The 20,782-nt window shown below is 42.1% G+C and overlaps 1 non-coding gene and 1 pseudogene across 1 annotated transcript; both read right to left on the reverse strand.

The window, feature by feature from the left end:
* Positions 1-703: 703 nt before the first annotated feature.
* LOC119138841 lies at positions 704-822 on the reverse strand. Its single transcript, XR_005101252.1, has one exon. It is a non-coding gene; the product is annotated as a 5S ribosomal RNA (ribosomal RNA).
* Positions 823-1,291: 469 nt separating this feature from the next.
* LOC119138843 lies at positions 1,292-1,398 on the reverse strand (annotated as a pseudogene).
* Positions 1,399-20,782: the final 19,384 nt, after the last annotated feature.

A 20,782-nucleotide genomic window follows, 5' to 3' on the forward strand; every position in this document is an offset into this window, starting at 1 on the left:
ACCTGGGGGCGCAGTCGTGTGTCATCAGGGTGAACAGCAGGGGGCTCAGGACGCAGCCCTGAGGGGAGCCTGTGCTGAGGGTGATGACATCTGAGGTGTTCTGTCCGACCCGGACTGACTGAGGTCTGTTGGTGAGGAAGTCTAGCAGCCAGTTCCGAAGGGGGGTGCTGAAGCCCAGATGTTCCAGTTTTTCCACCAGATGTTGTGGAATGATGGTGTTAAACGCTGAGCTGAAGTCCAGGAACAGCAACCGCACGTGGGTGTTCCTCTCCTCCAGGTGAGCCAGGCTCAGGCGAAGAACGGAGGAGATGGCATCCTCAGTAGAGCGGTTCTGCCGGTAGGCAAACTGGAACGGATCGAATGTTGGGGGGAGTCTGGAGACGATGTGATCTTTGAGCAGCCTTTCGAAGCACTTCATCATGATGGGAGTCAGTGCCACAGGTCTGTAGTCATTCAATGAGGTGATTTGAGGTTTCTTCGGCACCGGAATGATGGAGGCAGCCTTGAAGCATACTGGCACTTTGGCTTGGTCCAGCGAGATGTTAAAAATGTCTGTGATGACACCAATATAGATTTGAAACTCGGGTTATAGTTTCAAATGTCAGAGTTTAAACTCGGCTTGCAGTTTCCGAATGCCATACGTAATGGGTGTTGTCAAAATTTGCTTTAACAATTGAAGTGGAAAAAAAAAAAAAAAAAAAAAAGCTTACAGCACCTGGTATTCCCAGGCGGTCTCCCATCCAAGTACTAACCAGGCCCGACCCTGCTTAGCTTCCGCGATCGGACGACATCGGGCGTTCTCAGGGTAGTATGGCCGTAAGCCATGGGTGATCACAAAAACATGCATTTTATAGAAACAATCGCCCCTGAAAACCAAGACTTGGCGTTTCATGGAAACATGTCTATCATGAAAAGTTATTGACAGCTTTTTATGTGGTAACACAAATTTTCCATTGCGACCTACATTTTGCTGTATCAAAGTAAATGTCATGAAAAGTGGAAAAACCCTACATGGAAGTGCAATGTGTTTTTTTTTTTTTTTTTTACGGATAAAGACTGCTGCTTTGATTTCACAGGGAGCCAGCCTCTTTATTCACTGTACATAGTCTGCTCTCTAGCGGTATAAGACGTGAACTACAATGCAATGGATGACGCCACACAATATAGATTTGAAACTCGGGTTATAGTTTCAATGTCGGAGTTAAAACTCGGCTTGCAGTTTCCGAATGCCATACGTAATGGGTGTTGTCAAAATTTGCTTTAACAATTGAAGTGGAAAAAAAAAAAAAAAAGCTTACAGCACCTGGTATTCCCAGGCGGTCTCCCATCCAAGTACTAACCAGGCCCGACCCTGCTTAGCTTCCGAGATCGGGCGTTCTCAGGGGTATGGCCGTAAGCCATGGTCGACTGCAAAATCATGCATTTTATAGATACAATCGCCCCTGAAAACCAAGACTTGGCGTTTCATGGAAACATGGCTATCATGAAACGTTATTGACAGCTTTTTATGTGGTAGCACAAATTTGCCATTGCGACCTGCATTTTGCTGTATCAAAGTAAATGTCATGAAAAGTGGAAAAACCCTACATGGAAGCGCAATGTGTTGTTTTTTTTTTTTTTTACGAATAAAGACTGCTGCTTTGAGTTCACAGGGAGCCATCCTCTTTATTCACTGTACATAGTCTGCTCTCTAGCGGTAAAAGACGTGAACTACAATGCTATGGATAACGCCACACAATATAGGTTTGAAACTCGGGTTATAGTTTCAAATCAAAGTCAAAGTCAAAGTCAGCTTTATTGTCAATCCCTTCATATGTCAAGACACACAAAGAAACCGAAATTCCGTTTCCTCTATCCCACGGTGACGAGACATACAAGTAGACGACACAAAATAAAAACAAGAAGGCACAAACAATAAATAATAAACAAAAAATAATAAATAAATAAAATGAGCGATGAATAAATAATAAACCAATAACCCAATAAATAAGAGGAGCAAAACTGAGCCAGTGTGCATACAGCAGACAGTAAGCATAGCGCAAAGAACAGGACGCTACGCAGAAAGGGGGAGCGAGTTCAGGATCCTAACAGCCTGGAGTATGAAGCTGTTGGAGAGTCTGGTGGTGCGGGAGCGCAGGCTCCTGTACCTCCTCCCAGAGGGCAGAAGATCAAACAAAGAGTGAGCGGGGTGACTCACATCACTCACAATCTTGGTCGCCTTGCGGGTGAGATGGGAGGTGTAAATGTCCTTCAAGGAGGGGAGAGAAGCACCAATAGTCTTACCAGCCGTTTTCACTATGCGCTGCAGGGCCTTCAAGTCGTAGTCAGTGCAGCTGCCACCCCAAACAGCAATACAGCTGGAGAGGACGCTCTCAATGGTGCCGCGGTAAAATGTAGTCATGACGGCCGGAGGAGCGCCCGCTCGCCTGAGTTTCCGAAGGAAGTACAGGCGGCGCTGGGCCTTCTTCGCCAGTGATGCGGTGTTGGTGGACCAGGAGAGATCCTCACTGATGTGCACCCCCAGGAACCTGGCGCTGCTCACTCTCTCCACCACAGCACCGTCGATGGTCAGCGGCAGGTGTTGGGCGTGACCCTTCCGGAAGTCAACAACAATCTCCTTGGTCTTGTCGACGTTCAGCAGGAGGTTGTTGTCCCTGCACCACGTGGTCAGAAGGTCAACCTCCAGCCTGTATTGAGTCTCGTCTCCCTTGGTGATGAGACCCACCAGAGTCGTGTCGTCAGCAAACTTCACTATGCGGTTGTCGCTGTAGGTGGCAGTGCAGTCATGCGTCAGGAGGGTGAAGAGCAGCGGACTGAGCACGCAGCCTTGGGGGGCCCCTGTGCTCAGCGTGATGCTGGCGGAGATTTTGTCGCCAACACGTACCACCTGTGGCCTCTGACAGAGGAAGTCCAGTAGCCAGTTGCAGAGGCAGGTACTGAGGCCCAGCTTGTCAAGTTTGCTGATGAGACGTTGTGGCACAATGGTGTTGAAGGCAGAACTGAAGTCCACAAACAGCAACCTCACATACGAGTCCCTCCCCTCCAGGTGGGTGAGGGCCGAGTGGAGGGCAGAGCAGATGGCATCCTCAGAGGACCGTTTGGCTGGGTACGCAAACTGGAAGGGGTCAATGGTGGGGGGGGAGAACGGATCGGATGTGCTCCATGACAAGCCGCTCAAAGCACTTCATGATGATGGGCGTAAGTGCCACGGGGCGGTAGTCATTGAAGCAGGGCGGAGCAGGTTTCTTCGGCACAGGTACGATGGTGGCAGCTTTGAAACACGACGGGACGATGGCCTACTGCAGGGAAGTGTTAAAGATGTCCGTGAAGACACCCGTCAGCTCACCAGCGCAGTCCCTCAGCGCTCGACCCGGGATGTTGTCCGGGCCAGCCGCCTTACGGATGTTGATAGCGGCAAGCGCCCTCCTCACGCTGTCGGCGGAGAGGCACAGGGGCAGCTCGTGGGAAGGGGGAGTGGCCTTCAGCGGGCAAGTGCTGTTCTGAGCGTCGAAGCGAGCAAAGAAGCGGTTGAGGTCATTGAGCAGACGGACGTCGCCTTCACAGCTCTGCGGCGCGGGCTTGTAGTCCGTGATGGTCTGAATGCCCTGCCAAAGGCTCCGTGCGTCCCTGCTGTCCTTGAAGTGGGCGGTAATTTTGCACGAGAACGCCCTCTTCGCTTCTTTGATGCCCCGGGACAGGTCGGCCCTCGCAGTCCTCAAGCCAGCCTCATCCCCCGCTCTAAAGGCTTTGTCCCTGGCCCTCAGCAGCCTGAAGACAGCCCCTGTCAGCCATGGCTTCCGGTTAGCCCGAGTAACGACGGATATTGAGTGTGTCACATCATCAATGCACTTCCTGATGTAGGAGGAAACAGAGTCAGTATACTCCTCAATGTCCGCCCGACCGTCGCAAGTGGCAGCCCTCCTAAACACGTCCCAGTCAGTAGAGCCAAAGCAGTCACGAAGCGCATCAGAGGCACCCTCAGGCCACACCCGTACCCGTTTGCAAACTGGTCTGGATGTTCTCACCTTTTGTCTGTATGCGGGCAAAAGCATAACAGTGATATGGTCAGAAAGTCCAAGATGGGGGACGGGGGTGGCTTTGAAAGCTCCTTTATGCGAAGTATAGACCAGGTCCAGGAAGCTGTCGCCACGCGTAGGAAAATCAACATGCTGGTGAAGCCTCGGAAAAACAGACTTCAGGTTAGCATCAGGGCTGTGGACTCGGTTCGGACTCGGGGACTCGGACTCGGTCGGACTCGGTCATTTTTGCCGGACTCAGACTCGGTGGACTCGGTCAAAATCAGCACCGAGTTTATCACTGCGCATGAAGAAATGATCACCTGCAACTTTTGGTTTATGTTTTATAAGCATTTTTAATTTTATTGCTTAAATTGCATTTTCTCGACGAGCTGAGCACGTTTTCTGGATGGTGGCTCTCCCGTCACTCTGGTTAGGTTGGCATAGTAAAAAGCGCTCTTGGGGGCTTGAGAGTGCCGAGTTTATCACTGCGCATGAAGAAATGACCACCTGCAACGTTTGGTTTATGTTTTATAAGCATTTTTAGTTTTATTGCTTAAATCGCATTTTCTCGACGAGCTGAGCACGTTTTCTGGATGGTGCCTCTCCCGTCACTCTGGTTAGGTTGGCAAAGTAAAAAGTGCTCTTGGGTGCTTCAGAGTGCCGAGTTTATCACTGCGCATGAAGAAATGACCACCTGCAACGTTTGGTTTATGTTTTATAAGCATTTTTAGTTTTATTGCTTAAATCGCATTTTCTCGACGAGCTGAGCACGTTTTCTGGATGGTGCCTCTCCCGTCACTCTGGTTAGGTTGGCAAAGTAAAAAGTGCTCTTGGGTGCTTCAGAGTGCCGAGTTTATCACTGGGCATGAAGAAATGACCACCCGCAACGTTTGGTTTATGTTTTAAAAGCATTTTTAATTGTATTGCTTAGAGCGCATTTTCTCGACGAGCTGAGCACGTTTTCTAGTAAAAAGCGCTCTTGGGTGCTTCAGAGTGCTGAGTTGAGTGCGTGGTTTAGCGTCCGCGCCCGGTCCCTTATGGAACCTATTTGGCCCGCGGACCGGCTGGCGGGTCTTCCGTGAAAGCCTATCCGCCTTCCGAGCGCTCCTGCCGGGCGTGGGTTAGCGTCCGCGCCCGGTCCTTTATGGAACCCTTTTTGGCCCGCGGACCTGCTAGCGGGACTTCCGTGAAAGCCTATCCGCCTTCCGAGCGCTCTTGCCGGGCGTGGGTTAGCGTCCGCGCCCGGTCCCTTATGGAACCCTATTTGGCCCGCGGACCTGCTGGCGAAGCTTCCGTGAAAGCCTATCCGCCTTCCGAGCGCTCTTGCCGGGCTTGAGTTAGCGTCCGCGCCCGGTCGCCTCACGTCACTCTGGTTAGGTTGGCATAGTAAAAAGTGCTCTTGGGTGCTTCAGAGTGCCCAGTTTATCACTGCGCATGCAGAAATGACCACCTGCAACGTTTGGTTTATGTTTTATAAGCATTTTTAGTTTTATTGCTTAAATCGCATTTTCTCGACGAGCTGAGCAGGTTTTCTGGATGGTGCCTCTCCCGTCACTCTGGTTAGGTTGGCAAAGTAAAAAGTGCTCTTGGGTGCTTCAGAGTGCCGAGTTTATCACTGCGCATGAAGAAATGACCACCTGCAACGTTTGGTTTATGTTTTATAAGCATTTTTAATTGTATTGCTTAGAGCGCATTTTCTCGACGAGCTGAGCACGTTTTCAAGTAAAAAGCGCTCTTGGGTGCTTCAGAGTGCCGAGTTTATCACTGCGCATGAAGAAATGATCACCTGCAACTTTTGGTTTATGTTTTATAAGCATTTTTAATTTTATTGCTTAAATCGCATTTTCTCGACGAGCTGAGCACGTTTTCTGGATGGTGGCTCTCCCGTCACTCTGGTTAGGTTGGCATAGTAAAAAGTGCTCTTGGGGGCTTCAAAGTGCCGAGTTTATCACTGCGCATGCAGAAATGACCACCTGCAACGTTTGGTTTATGTTTTATAAGCATTTTTAATTTTATTGGTTAGATCGCATTTTCTCGACGAGCTGAGCACGTTTTCTGGATGGTGCCTCTCCCGTCACTCTGGTTAGGTTGGCATAGTAAAAAGTGCTCTTGGGGGCTGCAGAGTGCCCAGTTTATCCCTGCGCATGCAGAAATGACCACCTGCAACGTTTGGTTTATGTTTTATAAGCATTTCTAGTTTTATTGCTTAAATCGCATTTTCTCGACGAGCTGAGCACGTTTTCTGGATGGTGCCTCTCCCGTCACTCTGGTTAGGTTGGCAAAGTAAAAAGCGCTCTTGGGGTCTTCAGAGTGCCGAGTTTATCACTGCACATGAAGAAATGACCATCTGCAACGTTTGGTTTATGTTTTATGAGCATTTTTAATTGTATTGCTTCGAGCGCATTTTCTCGACGAGCTGAGCAAGTTTTCTAGCAAAAAGCGCTCTTGGGTGCTTCAGAATGCCGAGTTTATCACTGCGCATGAAGAAATGACCACCTGCAACGTGTGGTTTATGTTTTATAAGCATTTTTAATTTTATTGCTTAAATCGCATTTTCTCGACGAGCTGAGCACGTTTTCTGGATGGTGGCTCTCCCATCACTCTGGTTAGGTTGGCATAGTAAAAAACGCTCTTGGGGGCTTCAGAGTGCCGAGTTTATCACTGCGCATGAAGAAATGACCACCTGCAACGTTTGGTTTATGTTTTATAAGCATTTTTAGTTTTATTGCTTAAATCGCATTTTCTCGACGAGCTGAGCACGTTTTCTGGATGGTGCCTTTCCCGTCACTCTGGTTAGGTTGGCAAAGTAAAAAGTGCTCTTGGGTGCTTCAGAGTGCCGAGTTTATCACTGCGCATGAAGAAATGACCACCTGCAACGTTTGGTTTATGTTTTATAAGCATTTGTAATTGTATTGCTTAGAGCGCATTTTCTCGACGAGCTGAGCACGTTTTCTAGTAAAAAGCGCTCTTGGGTGCTTCAGAGTGCCGAGTTGAGTGCGTGGTTTAGCGTCCGCGCCCGGTCCCTTATGGAACCTATTTGGCCCGCGGACCTGCTGGCGTCGCTTCCGTAAAAGCCTATTCGCCTTCCGAGCGCTCCTGCCGGGCGTGGGTTAGCGTCCGCGCCCGGTCCCTTATGGAACCCTATTTGGCCCGCGGACCGGCTGGCGGCGCTTCCGTGAAAGCCTATCCGCCTTCCGAGCGCTCCTGCCGGGCGTGGGTTAGCGTCCGCGCCCGGTCCCTTATGGAACCCTATTTGGCCCGCGGACCGGCTGGCTTAGCTTCCGTGAAAGCCTATCCGCCTTCCGAGCGCTCTTGCCGGGCGTGAGTTAGCGTCCGCGCCCGGTCGCCGCACGTCACTCTGGTTAGGTTGGGATAGTAAAAAGCGCTCTTGGGTGCTTCAGAGGGCCGAGTTTATCACTGCGCATGAAGAAATGACAACCTGCAACGTTTGGTTTATGTTTTATAAGCATTTTTAGTTTTATTGCTTAAATCGCATTTTCTCGACGAGCTGAGCACGTTTTCTGGAAGGTGCCTCTCCCGTCACTCTGGTTAGGTTGGCAAAGTAAAAAGTGCTCTTGGGTGCTTCAGAGTGCCGAGTTTATCACTGCGCATGAAGAAATGACCACCTGCAACGTTTGGTTTATGTTTTATAAGCATTTTTAGTTTTATTGCTTAAATCGCATTTTCTCGACGAGCTGAGCACGTTTTCTGGATGGTGCCTCTCCCGTCACTCTGGTTAGGTTGGCATAGTAAAAAGTGCTCTTGGGGGCTTCAGAGTGCCCAGTTTATCACTGCGCATGCAGAAATTACCACCTGCAACGTTTGGTTTATGTTTTATAAGCATTTTTAGTTTTATTGCTTAAATCGCATTTTCTCGACGAGCTGAGCACGTTTTCTGGATGGTGCCTCTCCCGTCACTCTGGTTAGGTTGGCAAAGTAAAAAGCGCACTTGGGTGCTTCAGAGTGCCGAGTTTATCACTGCACATGAAGAAATGACCACCTGCAACGTTTGGTTTATGTTTTATGAGCATTTTTAATTGTATTGCTTAGAGCGCATTTTCTCGACGAGCTGAGCACGTTTTCTAGTTAAAAGCGCTCTTGGGTGCTTCAGAGTGCCGAGTTTATCACTGCACATGAAGAAATGACCACCTGCAACGTTTGGTTTATGTTTTATGAGCATTTTTAATTGTATTGCTTAGAGCGCATTTTCTCGACGAGCTGAGCACGTTTTCTAGTTAAAAGCGCTCTTGGGTGCTTCAGAGTGCCGAGTTTATCACTGCGCATGAAGAAATGACCACCTGCAACGTTTGGTTTATGTTTTATAAGCATTTTTAGTTTTATTGCTTAAATCACATTTTCTCGACGAGCTGAGCAAGTTTTCTGGATGGTGCCTCTCCCGTCACTCTGGTTAGGTTGGCAAAGTAAAAAGTGCTCTCGGGTGCTTCAGAGTGCCGAGTTTATCACTGCGCATGAAGAAATGACCACCTGCAACGTTTGGTTTATGTTTTATAAGCATTTTTAATTGTATTGCTTAGAGCGCATTTTCTCGACGAGCTGAGCACGTTTTCTCGTAAAAAGCGCTCTTGGGTGCTTCAGAGTGCCGAGTTTATCACTGCGCATGAAGAAATGATCACCTACAACTTTTGGTTTATGTTTTATAAGCATTTTTAATTTTATTGTTTAAATCGCATTTTCTCGACGAGCTGAGCACGTTTTCTGGATGGTGGCTCTCCCGTCACTCTGGTTAGGTTGGCATAGTAAAAAGTGCTCTTGGGGGCTTCAGAGTGCCGAGTTTATCACTGCGCATGCAGAAATGACCACCTGCAACGTTTGGTTTATGTTTTATAAGCATTTTTAATTTTATTGCTTAGATCGCATTTTCTCGACGAGCTGAGCACGTTTTCTGGATGGTGCCTCTCCCGTCACTCTGGTTAGGTTGGCATAGTAAAAAGCGCTCTTGGGGGCTTCAGAGTGCCGAGTTTATCACTGCGCATGAAGAAATGACCACCTTCAACGTTTGGTTTATGTTTTATAAGCATTTTTAGTTTTATTGCTTTAGTCGCATTTTCTCGACGAGCTGAGCACGTTTTCTGGATGGTGCCTCTCCCGTCACTCTGGTTAGGTTGGCAAAGTAAAAAGTGCTCTTGGGTGCTTCAGAGTGCCGAGTTTATCACTGCGCATGAAGAAATGACCACCTGCAACGTTTGGTTTATGTTTTATAAGCATTTTTAATTGTATTGCTTAGAGCGCATTTTCTCGACGAGCTGAGCACGTTTTCTAGTAAAAAGCGCTCTTGGGTGCTTCAGAGTGCCGAGTTTATCACTGCGCATGCAGAAATGACCACCTGCAACGTTTGGTTTATGTTTTATAAGCATTTTTTGTTTTATTGCTTAAATCGCATTTTCTCGACGAGCTGAGCACGTTTTCTGGATGGTGCCTCTCCCGTCACTCTGGTCAGGTTGGCATAGTAAAAAGTGCTCTTGGGGGCTTCAGAGTGCCCAGTTTATCACTGCGCATGCAGAAATGACCACCTGCAACGTTTGGTTTATGTTTTATAAGCATTTTTAGTTTTATTGCTTAAATCGCATTTTCTCGACGAGCTGAGCACGTTTTCTGGATGGTGCCTCTCCCGTCACTCTGGTTAGGTTGGCAAAGTAAAAAGCGCTCTTGGGTGCTTCAGAGTGCCGAGTTTATCACTGCACATGAAGAAATGACCACCTGCAACGTTTGGTTTATGTTTTATGAGCATTTTTAATTGTATTGCTTAGAGCGCATCTTCTCGACGAGCTGAGCACGTTTTCTAGTTAAAAGCGCTCTTGGGTGCTTCAGAGTGCCGAGTTTATCACTGCGCATGAAGAAATGACCACCTGCAACGTTTGGTTTATGTTTTATAAGCATTTTTAATTTTATTGCTTAAATCACATTTTTTGATTGATTGATTGATTGATTGATTGATTGATTGATTGATTGATTGATTGATTGATATCTTTATTTCGAACATCCAAAACAAAAAAAGAAAAACAAAAAAAACAAAAACAAATAACACTCTAAAGTGCCACATAAGTCCATACAAAACAAACAAACAAAAAAAAATAAACCAACAAATAGAAGTAAATACATTAAATAAATTAATTAATTAATAATAATAATACATAAGTAAATAAAAAAAATAAAGAATGCTCGAAAAGGAGTAGGAGGAAGCATAGCTTTTTAGATTCCTACCCCTTTCTCACTTCATCCATTAAACCAACGATTCAACATACTATACTGTAATTCTACAATATAACACAAGTAGACAAACTTGCACACTTATTGTTCTGTTTCATTTTTACTTGTGTGTAGCCCTTTGGCACTCTTAACCTTTGTACCCGCTATACAACATATTTTTATACATTTTTTTAAACTGGTGGATATTTGGACTTTGCTTGAGTTCCTCACTTAGATTGTTCCATAGTTTGACCCCGGTTATAGTTATACAGAAACTTTTTAAGGTTGTTCTTATGTTTAAGATTTTGAAGTTGTGATTCCCTCTTAACTTATAACCTCCCTCCCGATGCCTAAATAAGTTTTGGATATTATCTGGTAGTTGTTTTGCTTTTGCCCTATACATGATGATTGCTGTTTGATAAGATACTATGTCAGTGAATTCCAATAGTTTGGATTGTATGAAAAGTGGATTTGTGTGTTTCAAGTAGTTGACTTTATGAATAGTCCTTATTGCTCTTTTCTGCTGAATGATAAGTGGCTGTAGTGAAGTTTTATAAGTATTCCCCCAAACCTCAGCACAGTAATGCAAATAGGGCAAGACTAGAGAACAATAAAGTGTACGAAGTGAATGATAATCCAGTAATTCTTTTGCTTTGTATATGACTGCCATGCTTCTTGAAATTTTAGACTTTATGTTTTTGATGTGTGGCTTCCAACTAAGCCTGTCATCCATTATAACCCCAAGAAATTTGTTTTCCTGCACCCTTTCAATTTCATTTCCATCTATTTCTATTCGTATCTTTATATTCGCTTTGCCAAATACCATAAACTTGGTCTTACTTACATTTAATGATAATTTGTTCCAGTCGAACCACATTTTTATTTTTTTCATTTCCTCATTCAGCATTGATTCCACTTGTTGGATGTCATCACCTGAACAAAAAATATTTGTGTCATCTGCAAAGTTGACGAGTTTTAGTTCTTTAGAGACTTTGCACATGTCATTTATATACAAAATAAATAATTTAGGGCCTAAAACTGACCCTTGTGGAACACCACAAGCTATTTCCAGATATCCAGAACAGTGATTACCCAACTTTACATACTGTTGCCGTTCTCGCAGATAATCCTTTATCCAGTCTAATACTAATCCCCTTATCCCATATTTTTCTAATTTATTGAATAGTATATTATGATTAATTGTGTCAAAAGCTTTTTTGAGGTCAATGAAAACTCCCACTGCATGTTGTTTGTTGTCTATTGCATCTGTGATTTCCTCGATTGATTCCATTAATGCCTGTGCTGTTGATCTGTTTACTCTAAAACCATATTGGTTCTCTGCAAATAATTTATGTTTTTCCAAAAATCCATCCATTCTACTGTTAAAAAGCTTTTCCAATATTTTTGAGAGTTGTGGCAATATTGAGATAGGTCTGTAGTTTGTAAAGTTGTGTTTGCTCCCAGTTTTATAAAGAGGAATGACCTTAGCAATTTTCATCTTCTTTGGGAATGTACCAGTTAAAAATGACAAGTTACAGATGTACACAAGTGGCTTTGAAATCCCCTCAATGATTTGCTTAACTAACATCATATCAATCCCATTGCAGTCGGTAGATGTTTTATTTTTACATTGTTGCACAATGTTAATGATTTCATTTTCATCAACTGCCTTCAAAAACATTGAGTGAGGATTCCTTTCTATTAATTTATCTCTGTTGCCTACATCTGGCGCTGGAATCGGTATGTTTTTTGCTATTTGAGGCCCAACATTTACAAAGAACTGATTAAAACTGTTTGCCACTTCTTCCATATTATAATTTTCAGTATCATTTATAACAAAATATTTAGGTAATTTATGTTGTTCGGTACCTTCTCTAATAATGTGGTTTAGGAGAGTCCATATTCCCTTAATATTATTTTTGTTATCCTCTAATTTATTCTTATAATATTCTTTCTTACTTAATCTTATAATATTAGTTAATTTATTCTTATATCTCTTATATTTATCTTCAGCGCCTTCTGTTCTCTGTTTTATGAAGTTCCTATAGAGTAAATTCTTCTTTTTACAGGCATTTCTTAAGCCTTTCGTCAACCATGGACTGTCCTTATATTTAGTTTTTTTATTATATTCCTTGATTGGACAATGCTTATTATATAATGAAGTGAATATAGTCATCAATTTATGGTATGCATTATTTACATCTTTTTCTTCATATATTGCATCCCAGTTCTGTTGCATTAATTCATGTTTTAGAGTAGCAATTGTCTCATCTGTCCTAATTCTTCTTTGTTGTTTATACACCCCAATTTCAGATTTGAAATTATTGTCATATACTGTAAACACTGGAAGGTGGTCAGTAATATCAGTAATTAATAACCCGCTTGTTGTCCTGTTTTCTATTATATTGGTGAATATGTTATCTATCAGAGTAGCACTCTGTGATGTTACTCTCGTGGGTCTAGTGATTGTAGGAAAGAGACTCAGGCTATGCATTAAATTTAAAAAATCATCAATATTTTGTTGCTTATTTGGGTTTAATAGATCAATGTTATAATCCCCGCAAATAAAAATATTTTTATTGCCTTTTTGTTTGCTGCTCTGTTAGCTTTTTGCTGCCATCTGTGGTGTTAGCGGGTCATGTTGGACCGTGTATTAAATCAGCCATAAAATACCCTAAAAACAATCTTTTATCATCCAATGTTTTTCTTAACTCTTGTTTAGCTGGTTGGGCTCCCTTATCCATGAAAAGATTGGTTTTAATATTTTTTTGTGGCCCCCTGGGCCTTTGGTTTAACACCATACCCCTAATTTTCAATGTCTAAAAAGTGGTCAAATGAACCTTAAGAGAAGAAGGCAACAAAATAATCAGATGTTCTGTTACCTGAGTGTAACTGAGAGATATTAAAACACATTTCTTAAATGTTCAACAAAAAAAAATTTTCATTTTAATCTTATCAAATATAGTAACATCTATGGTGTTTCGGGTCATTTTGGACCTGTATATATTTACTTCAAGAAAAGTGCAAAAACAAGTCTTTTTTTTCCACACAATAGAACTTTAATACAATATTAAACAATATGGAAAACAGAACAGTCATAAATAATAAAAAAATACAATAAAACAAAGATTTGCAAGGTCAAATAAACAACAACCAATCGAGAAAATCACCAAAAGAAATCAAGTACTTGTTCTACAAATACTATGTATGGGCAAAGAACATGCCTGTGTGTGTGTGTGTGTGTGGGTGTGTGTAGGTGTGTGTAGGTGTGTGTGCGCACGCGTGCTTGTGTGTGTTTACATGCATGTGTTGCAAACACTGTTAGCGTGTTCTTTGCAGATGTTTTTCTTGCAGGTGATGCACACTATGTATGTTTTTCTGTCCATACTGCTAGGGCAGACCTGACACCTCTTTCTTTTTGAGCGAGGTGGTCTCACTGGCTCTGTGGCTGTGGATGTGGATGGAGTGCTTGAGGCAGGACTGGTTGCTGAAGGGGAAGGTGATGCTGATGTTCTTCTGGTTGCTGTGGATGTGGATGGCGTGCTTGGTGAACCCTGAAGCTGTCTGACCAAGTCTGCAGCAACTCGGTCTCGGGGCACCCGTTCCCGTTGCTTGATGTGCGGCTGGATAAGGGAATTCCCGAGCTCCTCAATAAAAATTCTCCGCTTGGTGTTTTTGGTTGCATTCCACCCTTGGTCAATATGGGTCCACAACACAAATGCATTGTATGCAGACACATTGAGGATGTTGTAAAACACAACCATTGGCCATCTCCTGGTCATTCGCTGGCAAGTGTATGTGGCAGTCAGCTTGTCCAGATTGTCCACTCCTCCTTTGTTTTTGTTGTAGTCCAGGATTATGATGGGCTTTTTGTCTCTTCCTGATGACACAGCAGCATCTTTGTGAAGAGTGGACATCAGTAACACATTCCGTCTTTTTTTTGGACAATATGAAACAACAGTGGTGGTATCTGTGAAAACAAATTTGGAGGAAAGTGGAGCCCTGTCCTTCACCAGCAACATTTCAGCGGGCAGCTCAGGTTTATTTTTTCTTACTGTGCCCACCATGGTGAGTTTCCTCTTGAGAAGTTCTTGTCCAAGGTCATAGCTGGTAAAAAAATTGTCACAAGTGATGTTGTGACCCTGCAGTCCAGTAGTCAAATCGAGAACTACACGTTTTCCTTGTTTTTTTTCAGGGATGCCGCTTGCAGATTTGCCTGTGTAAATCTGTAGGTTCCACGCATAGCTTGTTTTAGCATCACAGGCTGCCCAGATTTTTATGCCATATTTGCCTGGCTTGGTGGGCATGTATTGCCGGAATGGGCATTTTCCCCGGAAAGGGAGAAAACGTTCATCCACTGTCACCTCTGGCCCTGGGTTGAACATCAGTGGAAGGAGTTGCACCCATCTCTCCCAAACATCCCTGATGGGAGCAAGCTTGTCAGATTTTGCTCTGGTGTCTCGATTGTCAAATCAGGGGACTCCTGAGATCATTTGAAAGGTCTGAAGAGACATTGTTGCCCGGAAAATATGTCTGCCCGTTGTTTTATCCCAGAGACTCTCAGTTGCCTCATTGCTGGATCTGTAAACTCCAGCAAGGAGTAGAACACCAAAGTAGGCATCCAGGAACGTCTCATCAATGTCTTTCCACGTGTTGCCATGGACTTTTTTCCCCTCAAGGTTTGTCATAGCAATTATGACGTTTTTTAGTGACAATGGCAAAAACAGATCAAAGCACGTCTTGATGTCATTTACTCTTGTCACAGCAAACCTCGTGACGCCTGGGGTCATTTTGATGATGTTTGCAGCAGCTGTCCTTCCATGCACATCAGGAGGAACTGTGCTCCAACGTATGTTGCCACATTTGGATTGGAATGATTCAGCAGGGGCAACTTCAGCACCAGTGACCTCCTCTTCAGACTCATCAGTTGTTTCTTCCAATTGGTACTCCACATCATCTTCGTCCTCAGAGGCCTGCTCATTTCCCTCGCTAAGATCCTGTGTGTCCTCTCCCTCATTTGCAGCAAAGATGTGGTCCAAAGCTTCATTTACATTCAATCTCTTCATTGTTGCGTCCTGTGAATTTGCAGCAAAGGTGTGATCCAAAGCTTCGTTTGCAGTCAATCTTCTCCTTATTGTTGCGTCCTGTCAATTTGCAGCAAAGGTGTGATCCAAAACTTTATTTACAATTGCTCTTCTCCTCATTGTTGCATGCTGGGAAATCGCGATGTGTACTCTGCAAGTCACCACCCCCGCACTCAAAAGCACCGCCCCCACACTCAAATGGCTCGCAAAAAGCCCCTAAATGAAGCTAAAGTGGTTGGACGAAGAGGCTGTTGGTTGATTGTGTGTTTATGATTTCATTGTTGGCATTTTTTATTGTTTTATAATCGAAAATTTTAACCGCTACGAAATGACCCGAACAAGGCAAAAGTAGCTTCTTTCACCAGAGCACTTTATAATTTAGTAAAAAAAAAAATAATTATAATTTTGTTTAAATGGAAGTCCCTGACAAAGTCAAAAAGCTTCAACGCAGTTAACAAATGTATGAAGTACTTTATGCATGCTAAAACTAAAAAAAAAACAATAATGACCCTAACACGTTCATAATCACACTTTCTATCCATTCTGTGAATGTATCAATGCTAGAACCAGGAGCTCTATAGACACAACTTATAATAATGTCTTTTTTCTTTTCAACACAAATCTGTATCGTGAGACATTCAAGAAGATTGTCCACCACCTGTGTCATAGCCTCTACAATCTTGAATTTCATATTCAAATCAACATAGATTGCAACACCACCCCCCGCTTTGCTCTGTCTGTTGTTGCATATGAATTCATAGCCTTCCATCTCAAAGTGCATTCCCTTCTCAGTCGTAATCCAGGTCTCAGAAATAGTTATTATATTAAATGATTGTTTGAATGTGTTTAAGTAATCCCGAATGCTACTAAAATTTTTATATAGACTCCGGCTATTGAAATGGATAATAGATAGCTTATCTTTTGTTAAGATGTCCGTATTGTACTGATCATTGCTGTAATAATAACATGTGTTGTTTGTGGTGGAGAAGAAATTATTGTCTGGGTCGATGTCCTGATCTATGTCCAGAGTGCTGCTTTCACTGTAATCAAACGTCAGTTGGAGTTGTTCATGTTCTTGTATCCACTGTGTTACCTGTCCATTGTTGCTTGATGTAGGTTGAGTAGTGTCCCTGAACATTATGTTTGTGTTTTGTGTTGTTACCTCCATTCAGTTCCAAGTCCACTCCAGTTGAGGATACTTATTCGAGCTTTTCCAGTTCCTCAATACTCCTCACCATCAGTATCTTGGCCTCTTCTGGTGATCCATTAAGCTTGATGTATATCTTGCAATTTCTGGTCCATGTACTCTGTATTTTTTTCATTCTTCTCAAGTGACGTGCTTTCTTTGCAATATCCGCATTGGTCTTTGTCAAATGTTCATTTATGTAGATGTCTGTACCTTTGAGCAACTTACCCTGTTTTAGAAGTGCAACTTTGTGCTTCCTGTTGACAAATTTCAGAATGACTGCAGGCTTGTCGTTGCTGTTTCTTCTGGGCAGTGGATGACATGCTTCGACCTGGTTGGAGTCCATAGTTATTCCTTTAGTTTGCAGAAACTCAGCTACCTGTTGCTCGGCTGAGCTTGCATGTTGCTCACATCCATCGTTACTTGCCGTCACTGCCCTTGCATAAGATATAGGTTTGATCGCTATTCCCGTGATGACAATGTCATTTATTCTTGTGTATTGCTCGATGTCCGCTACCCGACTTTCAAGGTAGGCAAGCCGCTTGTCCTTCTCAGCATTGAGCATACCTTTACCTCTTCCACCAGTGCCAAGATGTTTTTCTGCTGCATCCTTACAGCAGAAACTTCTTCCGAAAGGAAGTCAAGTGACCTTTTTATGTCCTCGACCTCCTCCGTGGACATGGTTAGGTTTTTTTTCGGCCCCATATTGCTCACGTTGGTCGTAGCTCTCTTTGACAGCTCAATCAGCTGTTCTCCGGTAAATCAGCTGTTAGCAGTCTGCTAACAAACTTGCGGGTTCACGATCTGCTTAGATCGGTTACGTTTTCTCGACGAGCTGAGCACGTTTTCTGGATGGTGGCTCTCCCGTCACTCTGGTTAGGTTGGCATAGTAAAAAGCGCTCTTGGGGCTTGAGAGTGCCGAGTTTATCACTGCGCATGAAGAAATTACCACCTGCAACGTTTGGTTTATGTTTTATAAGCATTTTTAGTTTTATTGCTTAAATCGCATTTTCTCGACGAGCTGAGCACGTTTTCTGGATGGTGCCTCTCCCGTCACTCTGGTTAGGTTGGCAAAGTAAAAAGTGCTCTTGGGTGCTTCAGAGTGCCGAGTTTATCACTGCGCATGAAGAAATGACCACCTGCAACGTTTGGTTTATGTTTTATAAGCATTTTTAATTGTATTGCTTAGAGCGCATTTTCTCGACGAGCTGAGCACGTTTTCTAGTAAAAAGCGCTCTTGGGTGCTTCAGAGTGCCGAGTTTATCACTGCGCATGCAGAAATGACCACCTGCAACGTTTGGTTTATGTTTTAGAAGCATTTTTTGTTTTATTGCTTAAATCGCATTTTCTCGACGAGCTGAGCACGTTTTCTGGATGGTGCCTCTCCCGTCACTCTGGTTAGGTTGGCATAGTAAAAAGTGCTCTTGGGGGCTTCAGAGTGCCCAGTTTATCACTGCGCATGCAGAAATGACCACCTGCAACGTTTGGTTTATGTTTTATAAGCATTTTTAGTTTTATTGCTTAAATCGCATTTTTTTTTTTTTTTTAACGTTTATTTCGAACATTAAAGAAATACAAAAAAATAAAATAAAATACAGAAAAATGATAACTCCATAGTACAATAGAATATAAAAGAAAAAAAGATATTGCATTATAATTTTCCTTTATCGTAAAATCATATTTGTTCAAAAAGGGAGTAGAAGGAAGCCTAAGCTTATCGGACTCTACCCCATGTAACTACATGTTTCTATTTAATTCTGTCAAGAAATTGTCCATTGTCAATATATTAAAGAAAAAAAAACCATATATACATTTTATACATATTTATATATATATATATATATATACATATATATATATATATATATATATACTATATATTTTCTCATTAAAATACAAAAGCAACTTAAACAACTTCACAGCATGTTACGGTATCCCGTCAATATTTTGTCCTTATACATTTTTTTAAACTTAGGTAAGGTACTACAGTTCTTTAATTCGTCACTGCTGGTGTTCCATAGTTCCACACCTCTAACTGTTATACAATGTAACTTTAAGTTTGTTCTCACCAAATCTCTTTTAAACATACGTGTTCCTCTTAAATAATGGGTACTTTCCCTCCACTCAAACAACCTCTGGATACTGTTTGGTAATTGATTATTTTTTATTTTGTACATGAGTTGGATGGTTTTAAAGTCGACTAGGTCGTTGTATTTCAGTGAGTTCAATTTAATAAAGAGAGGGTTAGATGGTTCTCTATAATCAGCATTATTTACAAGTCGTATTGCTTTCTTTTGAAGAATGAAGATTGGATCTGTGTTTGTTTTGTACGTATTGCCCCACACCTCCACACAGTACATAATGTATGGGAGTATGAAGGAGCAGTACAAGGAATATAATGATGACTGATTTATAAGGTCTTTTACTTTATATAATACTGCTAGTGATTTTGAAATTTTTGATTTGATATACATTATATGTGGTTTCCAACTTAATTTATTATCTATAAGCACTCCAAGAAATTTTACTTCATTTACTCTTTCTATTTCTATATTATTTATTGTAAGAATTTTGTCTGTGTTGGTCGGACGGTTTCCAAATATAATATACTTTGTTTTACTTAAATTTAGTGTTAGTTTATTTGTATCAAACCAACTCTGTAATTTTCCCATTTCAATTCCCACAGTATCCAGTAGTTGATCCAGGTCCTCCCCACTGCAAAGCAGGTTTGTGTCATCTGCAAAAACTACGGCCTTGAGTAACCTGGAGACCTTGCATATATCATTGACATACAAAATAAATAACAAGGGGCCTAATATTGAGCCCTGAGGAACCCCACACTTTACCTGCTGTAGTTTTGATTTACAGTCCATAAGTTGCACATATTGAGTCCTGTTTGATAAATAACTGTTTAACCAAGTGAGTGACATATCTTGTATCCCATATCTTTCAAGTTTTGTTAACAGTATTTCATAATTTACAGTATCAAAAGCCTTTTTAAGATCCAAGAAAACACCTACAACATATCGTCTATTTTCAATAGCTGTAGTTATTTCAGCTACGAAATCTAACAAAGCTAGTGTGGTGGTCCTATTTTTCCGAAATCCATACTGTTGGTCACACAGAATATTTTGTTTTGTAATAAAATCATCAAGCCTTTTATAGAATATTTTTTCTAATATTTTGGAGAATTGTGGGAGTAGAGATATTGGTCTGTAATTTGAGAATATATGTTTGTCTCCAGCTTTATATATCGGAATAATTTTAGCAGTTCTCATTTCACTCGGAAAAACACCATTTGTCAGAGATTGGTTGCAGATATGTGTAAGGGGTTTCACCACAAATTCAATAATATTTTTAACAAGTGACATATCTATCCCGTTACAGTCGGTTGACTTTTTACCTTTAAGTTCTCTAACAATTTCTATTATTTCCTTCTCATTCGTTCCCCTTAGAACCATACTTTCGGCTATGGGTACATCCTTAAGTAGGTCACTTGTACTCCCTTTTTTTGCTACTTCCTCTGCCAAAGTAGGCCCAATACCAACATAGTAATCATTAAACTCCTCAGCAATCATAGTAAGATCATTTATAGTTATGTTATTACTGTTTACAAAGTAAGAAGGATATCCTGGCTTTCCAGTTCTGTTTTTAATAATCTCATTTAACACTTTCCATGTTATTATTGTATTACTCTTGTTTTCCTCCAGTATCTTGCTATAGTAGTCCCTTTTACTGTTTCTCATTATTTTAATCAATTTGTTTTTGTAGATCTTATATTTTAATTCAGCTTCCTTTGTTCTTATCTTTAAGAAATCTTTGTATAATAGGTTTTTCTTCTTGCAAGCACTTAAGATTCCCTTTGTCAGCCATGGTTTTTCCACCGAATTTAGTTTAACTGCTTTCTTTACAAGAGGACAGTGTTTGTCATAAAGTTCGGATATAATGGCCATGAATGTGTTGTAGGCTTCATTTACATCACCCACATATACCTTTTTCCAGTCTTGTGTTAAAAGATCATTTTTGAATGAGTTAAATGAATTACCAGAGTTCATTCTACACATTTTAAAAGTTATAGCATCCTTTTTTTTCTTTGTACAGTCCTGGATCACTGCAAACACTGGCAGGTGGTCGCTTGAATCATTTATTATCAGTCCAGTTTTGACTTTCTTTTCAATTACATTTGTAAATATATTATCAATTATTGTGGCACTGTGAGATGTAATTCTAGTCGGACGGGTTATTGCAGGGTAGAGACTCATACTGTACATTAAGTTAATAAATTC

The sequence above is a fragment of the Syngnathus acus genome, chromosome 19 (assembly GCF_901709675.1).
Source record: "Syngnathus acus chromosome 19, fSynAcu1.2, whole genome shotgun sequence".
NCBI classification, from domain to species: Eukaryota; Metazoa; Chordata; class Actinopteri; order Syngnathiformes; family Syngnathidae; genus Syngnathus; species Syngnathus acus.